This window comes from Urtica dioica, chromosome 8, assembly GCF_054948205.1.
Source record: "Urtica dioica subsp. dioica isolate 48M chromosome 8, U.dioica_male_clone48M_v1_H2, whole genome shotgun sequence".
Lineage (NCBI taxonomy): Eukaryota > Viridiplantae > Streptophyta > Magnoliopsida > Rosales > Urticaceae > Urtica > Urtica dioica.
This window is the reverse complement of record NC_142763.1, coordinates 8,376,653-8,394,509: the sequence shown is the minus strand read 5'-3', so window position 1 is coordinate 8,394,509 and position 17,857 is coordinate 8,376,653. Positions and strand designations below refer to the sequence as shown.

The 17,857-nt window shown below is 35.3% G+C and overlaps 1 long non-coding RNA gene across 1 annotated transcript; it reads right to left on the bottom strand.

Annotated features, from left to right (window-relative positions):
• Window positions 1-6,564: 6,564 nt before the first annotated feature.
• LOC149387826 (uncharacterized) lies at window positions 6,565-14,524 on the bottom strand. The gene is made up of 3 exons (XR_016300947.1): window positions 14,404-14,524; window positions 14,214-14,275; window positions 6,565-6,710 (listed from the first exon to the last, which is right to left on the bottom strand). It is a non-coding gene; the product is annotated as an uncharacterized LOC149387826 (long non-coding RNA).
• Between the last annotated feature and the right edge of the window lie 3,333 nt (window positions 14,525-17,857).

Genomic DNA, 17,857 nt, shown 5'->3' with positions numbered 1-17,857 from the left:
TGCTTGATGTCTTTTAACAGTAAATTATTGAAATAATAAAAAAAAAATTAATGATGAACATGACGTCAAATAACTTACTAATTGTTAAGATTACATCAATAATATTTCATACATATATTTACATATCTTAATTTATAATGACTGAATTGTACAACTCAAATTGTACCAATGTTATATTTTATTTTACTTCAATGAAAAAAATTATATACACATATACAATAATTACCATATTACAAATCCTATTTCTAAAAATCAAATAGAGAATAAATACAAAATTGCAAATATAGATTATATATACATCTAAGTAAGGAAATTTTCTTCATAGTTAATATTTGTATTATTATTGAAAATCACAATTTTTTTTTTTTTTATAAAATACACATTTCTAATTATAAATAAATATTTAGCTTCTACACCTTTTTCTTTATTGTTTTTTACATGTAATTTGAGATAGTTGATACAAAACATATACGAAATAGATCAATAACATCATTGTAAATATAAGAGAAACTACATCGAAGACAATGTGCAAAGTTGCAAATACAGTCTATGATGCTATATTTTTGTGTGTTTTTATTAAAATTGCTCTACAAATGTGTATTATTCTAGTGGGCTTTCTTTTAAAAAAGAATAGTGGGCTTTTATAAAGCCCATCTGAAACCCTACTACCCCATTATCTCCTCTGCATTTCTCTTTTCACAGCCGCTTCCCCCTCTCTCTCTATACCGATCGTCAATGGCGAAACCTCCATTTTTTACTACCACCAAAAATACATATGCACGCCATAGTCTCGGACATAGTAGAAATATGTGGCTGCGGTGAAACGTCTATGGTATCGGTCTCGGTATCAGACAGTTCGTATTCGATTTATTTGAACCGGTAATCGCATCTCAAACGTATTATTTTTCAGTAGTTATACCTCTACTTTTTTTATTCTCTGTAGGGTTTTCTTTTTTTGTTTCATTTGCCCAAAATAAGAAAAATAAGTATTTAACTTGTTATAAGAAAAATATTTCTTTCTTTCTGATGCAAAAAACTTTTCCCAAAAAATCCCAGCCTCTCATCAACGAAAAGAATGAGACCACCACTTCTCCATCCACGGGTGAAGGCTACTTCGCCGATCAGGTCTCATTTTGATGATGTTGTGATTTAAGTTCTGCTAACATTTTTTTGGAAATATTATGGAGGGATTTTTTTATTTTATTTTTTCATGGTAAAACACTTATCTGGGTATTAGTATTAAGCAATTTTCTATAGAAAGACTAATAAAAATAAAGCTTATATATTTCCAATTTGTTGACAGATGCTCCATTATTTTTTTAAGGGGAAGATCTTCTGAACTTCATCAAGTAGGATCTTCTGGTAATCCTTTCCTATCAAAACAATTTAATTAATCTATTTTTTTTGTGCGATACTCGATCTCTCATGAGTCCAGCTTTTCTTTCTTTCTCTTATTGTTCTCGATTGTATTTTTTTTGTTCTATTCTGAAATATACACTTTTTCTCCAGACTGTTCTAATTTACTTGATCATTTCCCCATGTTCGTCAAGATTAGTTCTGCGCTGATGTCGAAGTTGAAGGTCTAGATCTTCCGGCTTATTTACTATCTTAGGCTGAGTATTGCGGATCACATACACTCGGCTTTGAGGACTGCCATTGCCGCATCTTCAACTTCAAGTGGTGGTTCGAACTGATCCACGGGTGAACGTTACCTCGCCGATCAGGTCTGATTTTGTTACGTGTGGTGATGGAGGAAAAGTGAGACTGAACAAAGAGAATGAACAAAAAAAAGTAAAAGAATGAACAAAAGTAAAAAAAAAAAAAAAAAAAAGTAAAAGAATGAACAAAAGATTAAAAAATGAAGTTAAACACAACAAATAGAAATTGATTGTGGTCAGATTGTTACATATTGATGTACAATGGCTGAATTTGTTGTATTGGTCTGATTGTAGTTTTGAAGACGAAAGAGCAGAAGTTGGTGTCGATTTCTTCGGTGAAGGAGCATGGAATATATAGGCCGCTTGGAAAGAAATGAAAAACTTTCCAGAAATTTCATGAAATAGCTGTTGATGATTTTTGCAATGCAAATATCTGGAGAATTCCAGACAATTAATTTACTTCGGGCAGCTCCAACGATTTAAAACTGTCATATGTGGATGTCGGTTTGTATTCCAGAATATTCTAAGTCAGAGTGGCATTTTTGTGATTTTTTTTTTCTTTTAGGAGTAGTTGTAATATTTTAATCAGAATGACATTGGCATGCCATGTAATTATGAGACTTTTAAAGGGTATTTTTGTCAAATTTTTTAAGTGTACTGTAGACTTAACAGTAATATGAGTCTGCGTGAATAGTGATTCCGGATTCTCCTTTATATATATATAATAATATATATATACATATTATATTTATGTTTGTGTTAATTAAAGGAGACATTGGGGTGTATGTTTATAGATGCTGACAGAAGATAGAGAGCACAGATGATTTGAAATGCATGGAAGCTATAGCATCTCACTCATTCGTGCTCTCTATCTTTCTGTCGTCGTCACTTTGATATACAACATTATCACCTAAAGTCCCTCTGGTATAACCTGGTGTTTTTTAATCTAAATTTTTTTTATTTTTTTTATTTACTGTGTTATATTGTTCGTGGGGTATTTTTATGATAGTAGAGTTAATCTTTTGCTTTTATTACAGACGCATTGATTTTAAAATTTTGCCGATCTACATACATCTCTAGGGTTTTTTATGTATATGTATATTTCTAGGGCTGACCTCTAATTTCAGCGTGGCATACAATTTACAGATTCTCATTTGATTATGAGTGTATCGATGATCAAGTTCATTTCGTATTTCTGATGCGTGATTTTCCTACCGAAAGCTAGTTTTGAAAATCCACTCTTTCCATTTAATGTTTTGAATACCTTTTTATTTTACTTTATCCTGACAGATTATTGCAATCCGTATATTTATTCCACTGTTAAGATATATCTGAAGAAATAATTCACCCATACAAATAACATATGAGTTCTGTTATGAACTAGTATTTTTTTTTAGCAACTACAAAACAAAAGCTTTGTTTGGCTTAGTTTAAGTGTTGTATATGTAATTTTGAGATGTTCTTTTCAATACCATCTGTATCAGTGTGCATACATTGGAATGTTTCTAAGAGCTGGAATCTATTTAGTGGCAAGTGTTTCGACACGTTTTTATCGTAAAAGGGTGTTTTGATGTCTGATGTCATAATTATTAAAAAGAAGAAGAAGAAATTTGAAGTCTCATTATGTACATTTTTTATTTATTAGAAGCAAAAATAACTTCCCGTTTATTGCAAACCCTAAACCTACATTATTAGCTATATATAACAAAAAACAAAATATAAGCAAAATAACATATATATCTATGTATGGATTATATGTAATTTCTGCAGATTCAAAACCCTAGAATTGGAGGACGGTGGTGACCGAAAAGCCCTTTTGGAATGGTGGTGACCGGAAAAACCCTTTTGTAGGAACGATGTGATGAAATCAAGTGTGTCTTATTTGGTGAAAGCCAATATCATTCTTCAATAATCTTACCAGCTATTGTAACTTTGGACGATTACAGTTAATGTCGCCACAAACATTATACGACTAATTGGAAGAATGTATATGGGACTGAATGCAAATTAAGTTGTTTTTTAAGTCTTTATCTTTCTGGGAGAGTGTTTTTGAGGGATATAACTTTTTATAATGCCTTTTTATCAAGGGGTATACTTGCAAACATGGATTTAAATGTCGCCGAAATTCCCCGATTTTCGCCGGCGGTGTCGTTTTCGCCGGGAAAACGGCCGACGAACTCATGAAAGTCGTTTTTCCATGTTATTTCGTTTGATTTTCTCTGAAAATGACATGCCGTTTGTCCATGTTATGTCGTTTTCGGCTTGAAACTATAAACTCATATTCTGGAAAAATAAAATGGCGGAAGCAAAATGAGGAAGAAGAAGATGAGAGAGGGGAGAGGAGAGAGACGAAGTGAGAAGAGGGAGAGAGAGAGAGAGAGACCTGACCTACAATACACTACGTATATAATATACAATCACTGCATAATAGATAACATATTATATCATGACCTGACCTATATGCACTAAGGCCCATTTTCAACAAAAATGTGTAATAAGTGGGAAAATTACAATACTAACGCTTATACGCTTCTTTCAAAACATTATAATGTTTTTCTTTTTTTTTTTTTGAAATATTTAGGATATTAATACATTCAATATACACTCTTTAGTATATATATTACACAATTATACAATTTCAGTCTACATATTTTAGTATACAATTACATGGTACTGTATAAAAAAAAATTAAAGTGATAACAATGATAAGAGTATACAAAATAATTGAATGAGCGAAAGACACAAATACTACTTCAAAAATGTTAATTTCGATGATAAAATTAATAAGAGCGTTCATTTTGCAGGTGCGTTTGCGCTTGGCCAATTTTGACGCACGTAGGTAAAAACTCAAATTATTATGATGAAATCATGAATTAGGACTACCAACATAATTGCAATCTGTATTGTATAATTTTGTAATAATTTTATTTAGCACTGCAGTTAAATAGCCTTCTTCAATCATTGAAATTTTATTTTAACAGCCAACGTTCGATTGATAATTGAAAATTCGTTACTCAACTTATGAACTAATCGAAAGGGTCAAAAATACCTTTTGACCGGTTTTAAATTAAAAAATAAATAAAATAATAAATTATTTACATGGCAGTTTCTTAACTTAATTAATATTTAATTAATTTTCTTTCTCCATATAATTGTTGATAAGTGTTAATGACAGTTTATCATAGTTTTGTTTTTTGTTTGCTGTTTAAATTGATTAATGGTAGTTTAACAAATGGGTTTTAGAATTACTTGTTTTTTTACGCTATAGTAGTTTATAACACACTTTTTTATTTAAAATATTCAGAAATGAAAGCTTACCCATAAATAATTGAAATCATACATGCATGTATTATACAAAGAATAATCAAACACGTGCAATTTATGATACTACATAACAAAAAATTGAAACGTAAAAGTCCTTGAATGCTCTCTTTCCTGGATTCAGGCTGAAATACAGCTCAATTAAAAAATAAATATTAATTATTAACTATACGAGATTTAGAAAGAAAAAATCAGAAACACATAATTGATAATTGTAGTAACTGTTATTACATATAGTGAACGCCGTTAAATAAAACTTGTTATCGTAGAGGGAAACATCTGGCTGAAAAAGCATAACATGCAATGACTAAGTTAAGAATTGGAGAGATCGTGATTGTACCACCTTGCTTGTGTTTAGCAGCTGCTGACAAGTAACAGACATGTAATAACATTTGCCACGTTATAATAAGGAAGAATTTCGCAATAATGCGTTTTTTATGAGCAAAAAATAGCTGTATTTATATATATAGACAAATGTCAAGCGTATAAGAGAGGAAAGAAAATACAGCTGCCCAAAGCGACGTGGCTTGCTCAGGATTCATTAGCTTGTTCTTAATTTTTTTTTTTAATTAATCTATGTAGATAAATGAAAGTTCAGGAAGTATATAACAACAACTCTTTTAATGAGTTGGTTTTGATTGCGAGATTCTACAAAGAAAACATGTCTGAAAATATTTTTGTATTGTTATGAGAAATATCTGATGTTGGACTTAATGTTATGATAGTACCTATAATAATAGAACCGAGAGAGAGAGTATGTGGATAGTAACAAATCTATTTTGAAAGGCGGTTTGACCCATTCTTGTTTGCTTTCTTCAAGTTTCATTATATCTCTGTAACAGTTTAAGAAGAAAAAAGCTTGCGTTTATGCATTGTTTTGAATAATGAAATGTTAAGCCACTTCTGATTCTAATTTTAAATTTTTTTGTATTATGCATTCATATATGTTAACGTTTGGATGGGAGGTATATCCAGGGTGGGCAAAGAAGGGGTGAGAGAGAGATAGAGAGATTGAATTCATAGAATCATCAATCAATATGAAAAACCATACACAATTCCGAGCCCAATACACCAAAACCTACTAGAAAATAAACTCTGTTCACAATTCAAGAAGTGAACCAATCCCTCCGATTAGACTCCACTATCCAGCTAATAGAAAATTAATAGTCTAAAATAATAGATTAAACAACTCTTTTCATAAGCCTACCCACTCCGAACACTTATTTATACTAAAACATAATTAAATAAATAAATAGCATGTAACTCAATAACTAATGTACTAATTTACCAAACCTAAGAGCAGCCAATGCATATGTCACGACCCGCGAGCTCTAGCTCGCACGCGAGCCGCGAAGTACTTACATCTCTTTCCTCCAGAATATTTAAATAAACATAGCATTTGTATATAGTAAGCGGAAATAAATTAAATAGCTATAAGACATATATCATAAGTAATAGAATTTTCGGGGAAATTTTTCGCTTTTATTTCACATACAAGTCTTATAGCGACTATATACATAACAAAACACACTCGTTTGTTTTGGACATATCTTACATATAACTTATATACAAACATGGACGCAAAACAAGTAACTAGAATACAAGTTTACTAGTTACATAATAAAACACCATTTTTCCCCGTTTAAAACAAAAACTCTCATTGCCACAGGTCGAGCGACGCAAGCCTGGACTAGATCTCCTCCTTCTACCCGAGTAAAGCCTTTCCTTTGCCTACATTACCAAGGGTCATAAACTATGAGTCGAAAGACTCAGCAAGTGGGAGTCTATCTAGTAATAAAAGCGACTAGATGACATGTGACGTGCACATAACACATAAATTATGCATGAAAGACATATGATTCCTATCATATGATATGCAAGCACGTGCATACTTACTACATGTGAACTTGTCATCCTGATCTTCAGGTCATCCAACCACCCACTGCAACAACCCTCAGAATGACAAGTAGCCAACCCTCAGACCCGAGCAATTTAATCATGAGGGTGACTCCAAGTTTTAAACTTCGTCTAGGATCCTCTAATGGTACCATCTCCAATCATAGGGGCGCTCAGGAGCTCCCTGAAAGCTCAGACGTGCCCGGCACGCCGGCAGTTACCAATTACAACACTGCGCCCGTCAGGTATCCCTGACAAAAACACAAGTCTTCAGACTTGCTGGTACCACCGACATCTGTTCTTTTTAAATGTTTGGTACCCGATGGAATCAGAGTACAGCCCTAAACTACAACGGGAAGAGCATCGTTTCGAGTAAAACTCGATTAAATATTGTTTAATATGCTCGTCATAGTATTTTGAATGAGAAATCAAGGTGTGACCCTTGTAGTCCCTAGAACAGATATCTCAGCTGGAATCTGTGAAACGTCTGTCCCTGCTTTTCCCGTAAACCCGTCTATCGGGTGAATCTAAAATTAGTAAGTCAAAGGAAGATTAACTAATCAAATAAGAAACGGCTTGGGTTGTTAGCGGGTTACGCTTGAACTTAACGGGACAAACCCGAAGCTACATTTTCAATAATAGTAGCCGAAGCCTTAATCTTGATTAGTTTGTCAAATTCATGGGCTTTCAACTACTCTTGTTTACTAACACAGTAAAATGCACATAAACATGTGATTCCCTTGGTAAGTAGTTGACTTAATTCCCACTTACATGGACTCCTGATTCGCTAGCTCCTTCCCCCTCTAACGCCTAATCGTTACGGCGATAGCTGAAAATATCTGAGGAATAAAATGGAGCGTTGAACACCATTAGTTCTGCACTAGCAGAAATACTAGTCTACAAATTCTCATCCCAGAGAAACTGAACAAGGCGCACGGAACTCATATCCGTCACACGCAAAACATACGTTCTTACTTAAGAGAATCAGAGAAAACAAGAACACGATTCCCACATGAAACAGTGATCAAGAGAGAGAACAAGTCCTACAAGTAGCGACTAAACATGAAACTCGAGATTAGCTATGCTAAGGAAGCATTTAATAACCCAAATCCCTTGGGCCGAGCCCAAAACTAGAACCGAAACTCAACGTTAAGAACCCAAGAGGGAGAAAAACTTGTTCCTTTCCACAACGATCCACAAGAACCAAAATCACTACTCTTAGACTTGTAAAGAAAGTCTTACCTCTAAGATCATAGAAATTAGAATAACCCGTTGGTTAGACTATAAGCGTAGTTAATAAAACAACCCGTTTAAAAACTATAGATATAGGTTTTGAAAATAATACTAATCTTAATTATGGAAATATGTTATAATAAGTAAAATAATTAATTAAAAATAATTAGAATACTTAGCTTAAATAATAATCAAGAAAGAATAATAATAAGTAAGGTTGTACAAACCTTTATTTTCAAAACCACTTAATTATTTTTTTTCAAAACTTAATACTTGTAATAAGAAACATAAAATATGGTTTAGCTTAATTATGAGCTGTAACAAAAATACTTTAAGCTTAATCATAAGTGTTGTTACATTAATTGGCGATTTAATGTTGGCAAAATAATATAGAATCGTGGAATATTTTATCGGATAGCGTTGGGCTTTGTTACAATTTTCGGTCACAAGTGTCGCAGTTTGTGTTGTAACAGTCCTGTATAACAGTCTCGGCCCATTGACTTTTGGGCTTCGCTACTCCGACTTGAAGAAGGATTCCAGCGTGGATTAATGAGATAATGGGCTGGTCTTCCTAATCCGACTTCAAGATTCGTGTTGACCTAGTTTTCTCATATAAATAGGTCATCACCTCACCTTCTACACTCACGCCTTTTGAGAGATTTATTTGAGTGTTTTAGCTGAGCTTAGAACGACTTGTGTTCAGGCTTTTAAGGTGTCTTTTACCTCTGCTTTGTTGCCTATATACGGGTGATTGTATTAGAAGCTAGAGGTTAGGTTTTTCAATTGTTTTTGTTGGGAAACACGTTTAGAAGTCTCGGGAGAGATTTTCTGTGGGAATCGAGGGGATCTCGTGCTTAGGGGGAGCCTAAGTTGCTGTTGAAGAGGATAGACGTAGGTTGGGTAGCTAGCGAGGGAGTCGTTGAGTGTAAATCCTTATTGTACCACGTTATCATAGTAAACTGCTTTCCACCGGGCAAAGGCCCTCCAGACGTAGGCACGGATTGCCGAACTGGGTTACCAACTCTGGTGTCTCTTTATTATTCCGCACTCATATCGTTTATCTTTTATTTTCTCTAAATTTCAGCAACTGTCGCATTTTCTGTTACAACACTTTCTGCAACAGCTGCGCAGATTCAGTAATTTCAATTGGTATCAGAGCGGTTCACTCAGTCTTGTTGAGTGTGATCTGTAGTGTTACTGATCTGTTTATTTAGAGATGGAGTTCATGAGAGAAGGTGCATCTATCGGTCGTCCGCCCCTCCTCGACGGTGGAAACTACTCGTATTGGAAAGCTCGGATGAAGGCCTTCCTAAAAGCACTAGACGAGAAAGCTTGGAGAGCCGTCCTCAGTGGCTGGAAGCACCCCACCACCACCGATGATGCCGGAGAGACTGTTTTGAAACCTGAAGTTGATTGGTCTGTGAATGAAGATAAACTGGCAAGCGGTAACTCTAAAGCTCTTAATGCGATCATGGCTGCCGTCGACCCCAACACATTCAAGCTGATTTCTACATGTGAAGTGGCCAAAGACGCATGGAATATCCTTCAAGTCACTCATGAAGGAACTGATACGGTACGAATGTCTCGTCTCCAGCTTTTGACTACTAAATTTGAGAACTTAAGAATGACAGAAGATGAAACGATTAGTGAATTCAATTCTAGACTTTGTGACTTGTCTAATGAATCGTTTGCCCTTGGTGAAAAAATGTCTGAGGAAAAACTTGTCAGAAAAGTTCTACGGTCGCTTCCGAAGCGGTTCATCTACAAAGTCACTGCCATTGAAGAGGCCAAAGACATATCCACAATGAAGCTGGAAGAGTTAATGGGTTCCCTCAGAACCTTTGAGATGAACGATGAGCACCACAATCCCGAGCCGAAGACTCATGGAATTGCATTGAAAGATGACCTCGACAACAACCATGGCCTTACTGAAGATGAAGACTTGACTAGGACTATCTCTCATCTGGCTAAGAACTTTGGCAAATTCATGAAGAGGATGAACAACAACACTCGCAGAAGTGTTTCAGAAACTGTCTCTGACAGTTCCCAAAACAGATCCAACGCCAACGAAATTTCCACAGATCTGAATGTCAAAGCTAAGGGGATTCAATGTCGAGAATGTCATGGATTCGGTCATATCCAAGCAGAATGTGCCAACACCCTCAAGAAGCGTAACAAAAGTTACAACACCCGTACTTGGAGTGATGAAGATTCAGAAGAGGAAGACATTATTGACAACTTCCTTGCTTTTACTGCCCGTGATTCTCAAGACAATTTGAAGCCATGCAACACTGTCGCAGGTTGTGTTAGTGACGCTTTCTACAACAACGACTCTGAAGTCAGCAGCAACGAAGAAGATGAAGAAGAATTAACACTTGAGTCTGTTACCAAGGCTTATGGACTTCTCTACAGCAAGTGGAATGAGGTTGTTAGTCTTAATCAAAGGCTTTATGAGAAGATTGCCACCGCTTCAAAAGAAAAGGATGAACTCATTGCCTCTGTTGCCTCCTTAAATGAAGAATTGAAATCTGAAAGATCTCAACAAGATAAGTTTCTTTCTGAAATAACTCTCTTGAAGAAAAATATTAGAATGCTCAATTCTGGAACGTCAAAACTCGATGAAATTTTATGTATAGGCAAAACCAGTGGCGATCATCATGGTCTAGGCTATCAGAGAGCAGAAGCATCCAGATCTAAGACTATATTCGTCCCGAGCATAAATTCCCAGAATGAAACTACTGGCTCAACAACTGTTACAACAGTTTCTGCAGCACCTGCGAAGGCAAGCCAAAAATCTTGGGTTTGTCATTACTGTGCGAAGAAGGGTCATATTAAACCCTGGTGTTACAAGCTCCTGAAAGATCTGAAAAAGCAAAGACGTTCAAGGTCAAATCCTCTTGCCATGAAAAAAGTTTGGAAAGTCAAAGATCCACAAAATCACGGTGCGTGTACTCCTCTGAAAGTCCCGACCAAAGACGAGCAATCTATCGTATGCGGTAACTTCATAAAAGAGGATGTTGCTCCAAAACAACAACTTGCAGATATTTTCACGAAAGACGATTCAAAGTTCGAATCACTTAGGCCTGTCGTGGGTCTTTGTGTGACTGATTCGTGATCTATCATCGACGTGTATTCGAGTATAAATATGGAAAATTAATGCTCGAATACACTTTTATTGAGGTACGATATTTTTTACCTCAAGTGCAAGTTGTCATGTTAATTCGGATTTTTAGTGTTCGTCCGAGGAGTTGTTTTTGTGTTTTTCGTTTAAAAAAAAAAAAAAAAAAAAAAAAAGTCAAAGTTCGAAAAAAAAAAAGTCAAAGTTAGAAAAAAAAAAGGTCAAAAGTCGAAATTAAAAAAAAAAAAGAAAAAAAAAGTCGAAATTCGAAAAAAAAAAAAAAAAAAAAAAAAAGTTGCAGATTTCCAGATTTTACTGCTCTGGTTTTTCACTCGGCAGACAGACTTCGGAGTCTCAGAATCCAATCTCCACCGTTCAGAATGTACCTTTATGTGTTACGACCATGGTGTACAAATTTCGTGACGATCCAACGGTTAACGAATTCAGAAAGTCGTGTTTGGCGACGCTGGTCGGAGTAGTTGCGATTTATTCCGAAATTTTTGGTTTCTTCTCCGATGAATCAACGTTTTTCTCCACCTCCGGAGTAGATTTACACCACCATGAGCGCCTCTTTTCTACACTCATTGAGCTAGAAGCTTTTGTATTGAGCTTGGGTCGTGTTTTCTCCGACGCCGTGATATTTTCTTTTCGACATGAAACGGTTTCTACGATGATGCATCACATTCAGGGGGAGCAAACTGTTGTTTGGTGGCTGTTCAAATTTGGAGGTATGTTTATGGCAAAAAGGGGGAGATTATGTGACTCTTGGTGACTCTGCTATAATGGTGTTGAAGCTTCGTCGTCGTCGTCATCGTCACAAGTGTCACAGGTACGATTCTGTTTTGCCTTTAAACGCCAAAGGGGGAGATTGTTGTTACATTAATTGGCGATTTAATGTTGGCAAAATAATATAGAATCGTGGAATATTTTATCGGATAGCGTTGGGCTTTGTTACAATTTTCGGTCACAAGTGTCGCAGTTTGTGTTGTAACAGTCCTGTATAACAGTCTCGGCCCATTGACTTTTGGGCTTCGCTACTCCGACTTGAAGAAGGATTCCAGCGTGGATTAATGAGATAATGGGCTGGTCTTCCTAATCCGACTTCAAGATTCGTGTTGACCTAGTTTTCTCATATAAATAGGTCATCACCTCACCTTCTACACTCACGCCTTTTGAGAGATTTATTTGAGTGTTTTAGCTGAGCTTAGAACGACTTGTGTTCAGGCTTTTAAGGTGTCTTTTACCTCTGCTTTGTTGCCTATATACGGGTGATTGTATTAGAAGCTAGAGGTTAGGTTTTTCAATTGTTTTTGTTGGGAAACACGTTTAGAAGTCTCGGGAGAGATTTTCTGTGGGAATCGAGGGGATCTCGTGCTTAGGGGGAGCCTAAGTTGCTGTTGAAGAGGATAGACGTAGGTTGGGTAGCTAGCGAGGGAGTCGTTGAGTGTAAATCCTTATTGTACCACGTTATCATAGTAAACTGCTTTCCACCGGGCAAAGGCCCTCCAGACGTAGGCACGGATTGCCGAACTGGGTTACCAACTCTGGTGTCTCTTTATTATTCCGCACTCATATCGTTTATCTTTTATTTTCTCTAAATTTCAGCAACTGTCGCATTTTCTGTTACAACACTTTCTGCAACAGCTGCGCAGATTCAGTAATTTCAATAAGCTTATAGGTTATAAAATTATTTTTGAAAAACATTACAATACGGGAATGTTTCGGATTCAATCACACACGTTCGGTACTCGTAACTCACGGAAACCGACACTCACGGAAACCGACACTCTCGGTTTATCTCGAACCCACGAACCATAGCACACCTGAAGCACCCGATTTGAATCCGAAACAACTCACTAACTCACGTGATTAGTATCATAAACGTACATAACTATTTTACGAATAATATTACATATTATAGTTAAAAGACTTTTAGTAGAAACGACTCGGTTAACAATTAGAGTCGGGAGCCGGTACATTCACGACTCGTCGTCGCCGCCGTCGCTGTTCAAACGCATCGTCGCCGACGCGGAAACGAAAGGATGCCGAGTCGCTGTCGTCGCTGCGTAACTCACTCTGCCTCGACACGCTGAGGTTTCGCAGCCCGTGTCTGCACCGTCGCTGCGCGCTGTCACAGCCTCAAGACATCTCACCGAGCCGTTGACGTATCGCTCGAACTGAACAGCCCCTCTTTGCCTTGTCGCTGAACCCGAACAGCCCTCGCTGCTCGCCCGCGACTCGCCGGAACCATCCTTGCTGCATCCTCGTACCTGCGGTACGAGCTCGGAGAGACACGCAGCACCAACAAGAGAGCATGGTTAGATTAAAAATTGAACCGAGGATACCCAAGTTTCTCGATTCGAAATCAATTCCCGAACAAGGCATTCGGAAATCGAACACTCACCCGATCCTAACCCGTCCCACGCTCAGCAGCAACAACAACAAAAACCAAAGACGAGCAACACTTTCAACCAAGTAAATTTTCTAAAAAGAACCTATGTTATTCACATCCTAGCGAGTCTCCGACTCGTCTAAAAACACCACAAATTCAGATCCGATCCTACGCATATCAGTACCACACCACAGACAAAACAAAAATCCACTCAACATACTTCAAAGCCAAGCACATACTCTGAAATCCGAAACCTCCAAAAATCAGCCCAAAAGTGAACCAAAACACAACTTACGTGAAAACTGAAATTGAACAAGTAAAACTCCAATTTTCAACACTTAAAATCAGAGTCCTAATCAACAATTAACTGATTCAAGCATCACACATGAAAACCCCCAATTTTCCCTTCCAAATTTTCGGCCAAAGTATCCATAAAAATCTGAAAATCCTAACTCAAATAATTTCAGCTCACTACAAGCACAAACCGAGCCCAAACACAAGCAACCCACGAAATCAACCAAATGAACTCAAAAACCCCTAATAGGAAAACATAGGAATCGGACTAGAAACAAAGAAAACGAGTTGGATTTCCTACCTTGATGTAGAAAACGAACCCACAACTCTCGGCTTCTCCTACTCCACGAAATCCCGCTCAACCTTGTGGAGAGAACAAAATCGGAGCCAATGATTCTCAGCGTGATTGAAGAAGATGAACGAAGGAAAAGAAAAAGAAATGGAGATGAAGAAGATGAATAACGGGAAGGAGAAGAAGAGGACGAACTCACCTAAACCACTCCGGCGTCTCTCGGTCGTTGTTCTCTCTTTTTTTTTTCTTCCGTGCGTTTTTTTTTTCCCCTTCTTGCTTTGGTTTGTTCCAACGTGAAAGTGAAAAGATAAGGGTAATAGAAGAGTCTAGAATACTATATGTGTGGCTGAGAAATTAATGGGATAAGGACCAAAAATAATCCTACTAACTTCCTCATTCTCAAATTTCCTTTCAAATAAACCACCTTTTGTTTGCAAATCGATCCTTTTACTCTCAAAATAAACATCTCGTCCATAATTAAATGGAAACGATTTAGAAAATAAACCGAGATAATTTCTCGTTGATTCTAATTTATTTTGAATATATTTAAGGTGTTTCGGAAATTATTTTCACTCCCGAGACTCTTCTTAGTACTCGAGGACTCACCGAAAATATTATTCGGGAAATTAAAATCATTCGAGTCCAACTCGAAATTCTCAACTCATTCCGAAATCTTTAATTGACCTTAAATATTTATTTTCTAAATCTAGGACCATTTCACGCTCTAGTGAAATTATAATTTGCAACAATACTCGATTCAAGGAAAAAACTCGTTCATTGATTCCAACGTTCACAAGACGAGTTACACAAAAAGCCTTACTTTACAGCATACCTCCGATGAGTCTACGGAACTGATGCTTCTGAGGAAGGGTGACAGATAGGCTAAAGGGTGGGCTTTCAGCTTTTCTATGAGGGGGGTTTTAATATTATTTTATTATTATAATGCTTTAGCTAGCTATAATGCTTTAACCCTATAGGCTACGTAAGCTAGCTAGGGTTTGTGAAAGCTCACACGTCCATTCACCTCTGCTCTCCTCAAAACCTGGTGGTACATTAATCTCTCTCTTCTCTGACACTCCCTTCCTCTGCCTCGTCACCTTGATACGTAATAACGTGTGATATATTAAAGCGGATTTATATATGTATGGTTCATTGATTTCAACTATCGCAATTATTGATTTTTGCATAAATGAGATTGTCGTTCGTCATATATAAATTGGGTTCACCGGCTTATCTGCTGTTTTTTAAGACCACAAGCAAAAAGTCACGCGCATGAGAATAGTTTGCGATGAAAAAGAAGAAGAAGAGAGCACAGTGGTTCCCAAAAAGTTCAACAAAGCTCTTCTTACTCTATCTATCTACTTCTTCTCACTTAATTCCTCGTCACGTGACTTCTATTATTATGGCTGTGTATTGCGATGACGATGTGATATGCCCTTGAAAAAGACGTAAATCATAAATAAACAACTAATTAACATATATATGGTTGTGCGTTGAATATAGGAATCTAACCACACTATGTGTATATATAAAAGCCGGAGGAAAATGTTTTTCTTTTAATCTTAATACTACCTTAATTTAACTGTTAACTATTTTCTTTCTCTCTCTCTTTTTTTTTTTGCTAGCAAACTGTTAACTATTTTCAGGAATCCCCGGTGGGCGATGACGAACAATTTTCATAGCAAGTTAGCAACTTCTTCAACTATAAAAAGTTTTGCCTAAAAATTAAAACCCGTCACAAAAGTATTAACAAAGAGAGTGAGAATAAAGAAACCCACATCCTCATTTTAAAGGAATAATACTAGAATTATGATCACTTTAATAATTTTGTACCAAAATTCATTAATTACATTTTAATAAAAAAAATTATTACTTATCTATAGGAGAGAGAAATGTTTGGTATCAAAATATTTCTAAATGACTAGTCATTTAATTTTTTTTTGTATTTATTTCTTAATCATTTAATTTAATTACATTTAATATTTTAACAAACACATTATGTTTAAAAAATAAATAAACTAACACATTTAACTCTCTCTCTCTCTCTCTCTCTCTCTCTCTCTCTCTCTCTCTCTCTCTCTCTCTCTTGCGTGGCTGATTATATGGGTTGTTAAATGCTAACGGCGTCGGACTGCATAAAAGCGACGTATGGTTCATTTTCGTTCTTGATATTTATTTTGTTCTTCGTGTTAGATTTTGTTCTTCCTTTACATTTTTTTCCTAGTTTAGAGTTTAGATCTTTTCATTAATATATAATGTATGCGAAATGGAGTGATATGTGAAGTAAATTAATATAATTTTTTAAAAGTTTTTTGGAATCTGGAAAAAAAAATTATTTCTTTGAAGATCTATTGATATCTTTGTCAATAAATTTTTGTACGTCAATAAATCTTCAAAGAATATGAAAGTGAAGTATTAAAAGAGATGTAATTTATAAGAGAAATGAAAAAGGAAATTAATAAAGTTAAAAAGGTGAATGTACAAAAGGCAGTAATAGTTCCAAATTAAAACACAAGTAATGGGTTTTGATACTATCAAAATGATCATAATTTCGATATTATCTCAATTTTAAATATATGTTTCTCTTTACTCTGGTTTCCATCGAATCTTCTCGAATCTAAATAATTCAATAAAAATTAAATTGGTTGTCGTTTTTTCTTAATTAGATTTTTCATGTTTTACGCATACCCAATTTTTCTTGTGTTGTTTAAATGGAGAGAATATATAAAAGAAAGGAAATTATGATGGAAAATGTTTAACTAACATTGGGATTTCATTGGAAAAATTACATGGATGGTATTTTAAAAGTGCAACGTTCCAAATATAGTTGGTGTTTTGAATCCTTTCAAAGTTTAGAGGTTTTCAAACTGTAAATGTCATCTTTCTTTTAAATAAAATAGTAAACAGTAAATTAAATTAAATATAACCCAAAACAGTAACAATTTTTGGATTAAAAAAAATCTATAAACATAAAAAAAATGACAATTAAAAACTTGAAAAAGATTATTTTTGTGATAAATATTTGGACCATATTAGTTTTAAAAAAAACACTATCACAAACAATTTTCACAAATATATTCTATTTTTCATGAAAAATAGGGTGGAAAATAAAGCGTCTAAATTTTAAATGCGGGCCGTATAAATTTCTATTTTCTCACTTTATTCTCATATTTACCCTTTATTTTCCATAACATCAAAAACAAGATATAATTTTTATTTTTCCTCTTAATTTCACTTCCATTTATATGATCACTCGTGTTTTCTCATTCTCTCATATATTGAATTCCAAACGGGTAACAGAGGATAGTCTATGAGGTGTCAGTTTCCTTCTAATACAATTCTTGCGTATGCGGTCAATCGTGGTATCCTTTTTTTTTTATATACAATTAAGAAGTAAAAAGTTATTCAACTTTTCGTTTTGTTGCAACTATTTACGATTTTGTATCTTAAGAAGCATAATAGAATTTCAAGGAATATGCAAATAAAAAAATAAAAATAAAAACTTGTAAATTTCGGATTCACACATCTTATAATACAATGAACTTGATAAGATTATAGCTAGTTTCTAGTAATGGTATCCGATTCTCTACCAAAGTTCATTGAAAAGGCCAAGCATTTTGTGCCTTTCTTTTTCTTCTAGCACAAAACATAGC